Source organism: Onychomys torridus, chromosome 18 (genome assembly GCF_903995425.1).
Source record: "Onychomys torridus chromosome 18, mOncTor1.1, whole genome shotgun sequence".
Taxonomy (NCBI): Eukaryota; Metazoa; Chordata; class Mammalia; order Rodentia; family Cricetidae; genus Onychomys; species Onychomys torridus.
In genome coordinates this window covers 33,878,727-33,883,094 of record NC_050460.1, presented here as the reverse complement: position 1 = coordinate 33,883,094, position 4,368 = coordinate 33,878,727, and positions in this window count along the sequence as shown.

Genomic DNA, 4,368 nt, shown 5'->3' with positions numbered 1-4,368 from the left:
AGGGGTATAGCTAAATGGTAGAGCTTTTATATACATACATAAGACCCTGAGTTTTATACTCTGTACCTCACACACACACACAAAAAGACACAAATCACCAGTTATATGACAATTAAAATAAAATTGTTTGGTATAAGTCAAGACATTGAAGATTTGCAGTGTTTAATGTTGACTAAAGTATCTGTGGGGGTGTTAAAGTGGTGTGTTTTCAGAGAAAATGTTCATATAAGATGTAAAAACAGTATATGCATTCATCTTTTATCCTGTAAACCACTTCTAGGAATAAATTCTAAAAAAAACCAGTTATTGAATAAAGAGACAATCTGCAGAATGGAAGAAAATCTAGATGAATGTGATAGGATTAGTATCTAGACTATATAAAGAACTCAAAATCAAACAGTCAAAGAACTCAGTTGATAAATATATTAATGAAATCAGTAAGCAGTTCCCAAAAGATGAAATACAAATGATCAATAAGTGTATTTAAAAAAACAAAACAAACAAACAAAAACACACCCTGGAGGCTCACTTGCCATCTGAAAAACACAAAACAGAATTGCTTTGAGATTCCGTCTCACCCCAGTCAGAACGACAGTCATTAAGAAACAAGTAACCAGAAATGCTGGCTAAGATAGAGGAACCCTTATATACTTCTGATGGGAATGTAAACATACCCTGCCACTATGGAAGCTAGTAGGAAGGTTTCTCAGAAAGCTACACAGACCCAAGGTATGACCCAGTCATGCCTACCACTCCTAAATACTCACCTGAAGGCCTCCAGGTCTCCAGGTCTCCACGTCCCAGAGACCCATGTACATATGTTCACAATAGCCAAGTTATAGAACCAGCCGAGGTGACCAATCATAGGGGAACTGATTCAGAAAGTGTGATATATACACAGTAAGATCTTTTTCAGCTAGAAAGAATAACCAAATTTTATTGTTTGTAGGAAAATAGACACTGCTGGAGATAATTGGATTAAGCAGAGGAAAGCAGTCTCAGTGATTCTGAGATTGTATCCATTAATAGATGCATAAAATTATGAGTGCCATGAAAGGATGAGCAAAACTATCTAGGGTTGAATCAACAAGGACTAAGAGGAGGGGAAAGTCAGGAAAAGGGAGGGTAGGAAGTGTGTGCGGGTGTGCTCACGTACAATATGTACTCCCGTACAAATTGTCCTTGTGTACAATGTTCAATGGAAAACAATAAAGCAACTAAATGCACAGAGGAACAACAACATGCCATCAAAGCAAAAGTATGTATATGTGTGTGTGCTTAAAATAATTTCCTTCCCATAGAGTAATGACTTTTATTTATGAAGCCAATAACTTGACTAAACACTGACCTAGCAGATCATTGATCCTGTACTATCCTATCTCAGTTTCTGATGTGATAATGCAACTCTATGTTTATTAACATAACCCTGCCCTGGAATACGCTGATGAGCCTTATCAGCTGGGAAAATGGGAGAGTTGTCTGCAAACCCCATGCAGACGACACACACAGTCACTGCGAATTCTCTCTTCATCTCACCCCCTTGGTGCCTCCTTTACTGTGTCTTTCTTTAGCTCCTTGCCAGAATCCTGAGCCTGCTTGTCCTGACACCCTGGACATTCTTACTCTTTCTGAAGGCACCAACCCTGTCTCCACACAGCTGCTTACAGACCCCCGCCCCATCTCCACACAGCTGCTTACAGACCCCCGCCCCATCTCCACACAGATGCCTACAGACCCCCACCCCATCTCCACACAGCTGCTTACAGACCCCCGCCCCATCTCCACACAGATGCCTACAGACCCCCGCCCCATCTCCACACAGCTGCTTACAGACCCCCGCCCCATCTCCACACAGCTGCTTACAGACCCCCGCCCCATCTCCACACAGATGCCTACAGACCCCCGCCCCATCTCCACACAGATGCTTACAGACCCCCGCCCCATCTCCACACAGCTGCTTACAGACCCCCGCCCCATCTCCACACAGCTCCTTGCAGACCCCCACTGCTGGACCCTAATTCAAAGAGCGTTATTTCCTCTCCATCTTCCCCAGCAGCTACCAAGATTTACAACTTGCTTGCCTTGTTTTTGTTTTTTTTCTCTCAAATTCTAATAAAATAGTTTTTAACCTTAGAAGAGGGGGAGAAGGGGGGGACTGGTTTTATCTATGGCTGGATGTAGGATGTTTATTTTCTTCGTAGAGATTTTTAAATCTAGACAACACGAATGCATTGTTTTAACGTGTGGAAATGCAAATTAGCTTCCTAAGGCAAGAATAAGCCCTACCTTGTCCAGCTCAGTTTCGATGCCTGACAGCTGAGGCTCATATAGGGGAACTAGGAACCACAGAGAAGTTGCATTCTGGGACTCAGGGTGCACTCCATGGTCCCTAATTCCCTTTAGAGGAGCACGGTCTTTACAAGGACCTCCTGTCAGGCCCAGGGCACTAGGCACCAGGACACCTCTGCACACTCCATAGGCAATGCTGATTCAGAAAGCACAGAGCCGTCAGCCAAGTGGCCTTGCTGGGTTTCCTGTGTCACGGGTTTTCCTGCCTAGAATAGATCCTTCCCTGGGCTCCCATTTACAGTAAATGTAATTACATCTTAATGGCATCCATCTCGATCTGTCACTTTTTCCACTGCTCCTATTTTTAACCGGCACAACGGGAACATTTGCCCTCTCATTCACTGGTGAGTTTTTAGGCCACAGTTTGGCTTTTAAGATGACAGTGCCCTTAATTTTGTTGTGGATTCTTGAAATAACAGCCTGTAATTAAGACAATGGAGCACAGGCAACCTCATTCAAGTCATAACAACGGTAGCTCAGCACTGAGCGCAGGAGCAGGAAACGGGACTCAGCAGCTGGGCTAGAATGGAGAGCATGCCCTAGTGTTTAGAGGCCTTTAGTCAGGCTGCCCAGCAGAGACAGGAAGGCAGCCTGGGCTATTTCCTCCTCAGGACAAGCCCCAGGAAGTAGATCTGCCCCTTGTACAGTGACATGGGGCTGAAGGGGCTGCTGAGCTCTTTACCAATCCAAGTGCAATGGAGAAGTGGGTTTGCTCTACCCGCTTAGACCTTGACTATCTTGAGAGTTTTAAGCCCTAGAATGTCACAGAGCCACACAGCTTCCACTTGGGACACTCCCTTTTTGTAGTCCATGAGATGCAAAGCTATCCAAGAACCCCCATGCACCCAGCCTTCTAACCACCTCAACTGGGCTCAAGCATTGGAAGGATGATTCAGGCCTGGCCCTTCAGTCCCCAACACCCTCTGTGACTTCCCCTACTGAGGTGTCTACACTGTAGAGTGTGGACAAGCCATACCCACAGCATCTTGGTCCATGAAACTTACAGAGATGATGGCAGCCATGCCATTCATAGAGTTCATGGGTTGTTGTTCAGTGCCAACCTGGTGTCCAGGCTCGATGTGACTTTACTAGCACTTCCCTGAATTAGAGACCCTGTTCTAAGCAAGATGCAACATTAGTGTGCAGTATAATGCTAACGCATCTTTTTCTCACAGCCCCGTGGAATCCACGAGAAGAAGTCTGAATTTTTTACAGTAGAGTAAGTCAGAACTCGACCAAAGCATGTCACGGAGGTGGAAGCCGGTGACTGAGCCAGGGAGGAGAGAGCCTTTAAACTGAGGGCACAGAGCTCCAGAGCACAGGCCTTAAACCCCTGGACAGTTCATTTGTTCAGACCTTTCTGCCCGAAGCTATCCATGGCCTCAGGGATCTACTCAGCACCCTTGGTTCTCTGTCTTGACTTAGTGGGACAGCAATCTGAGGCACTGGGGAAATCCACCTATTTTGCATACCTTAACACGTCTCCCTAGGAAAGGCCAACCTCATTACGCATCTTTCAGACCAGCCTCGGGAAGACTTCTGATTCTGACCTGATTTCTTGCAGGCCCAGGGCAAGCAGCACTCATTTACATCATGCAGCCAATGATACAGCCTTCAGCTGTGAGCCCCCTTGGCAGTCATTTTATTTGGGCACACATTTGAGCTCCCCCCGCCCCCCGCTCCCCACCCCCATGCTCCATATTCTTGAGTGCTTACTCAGCAGGCCTGCTGTCTCCAAAAGAGGACACTGCAAGAGAGTGGCCATCAAGGACCTCCAGGAGCTCTTAGGAGCTGAATTTCTCTGCTTCCTTAAGCACCTGCATACCCACAGCCACATTCTGATCGACCAAGGATAAAGCTTGTAACCTTTAGTACAACTCCTGTTTCCTAACATTCTTCTGCTGCCTCAAGTTTTTTCCTAGAGTACGTCCAACCCTGACAGGGGTGCCATTAGATCAAGTTAAAAAATCTCTTCCTCTCTAGGTATCAATGCGAAATCAATGGCACCTTCCATCTGGC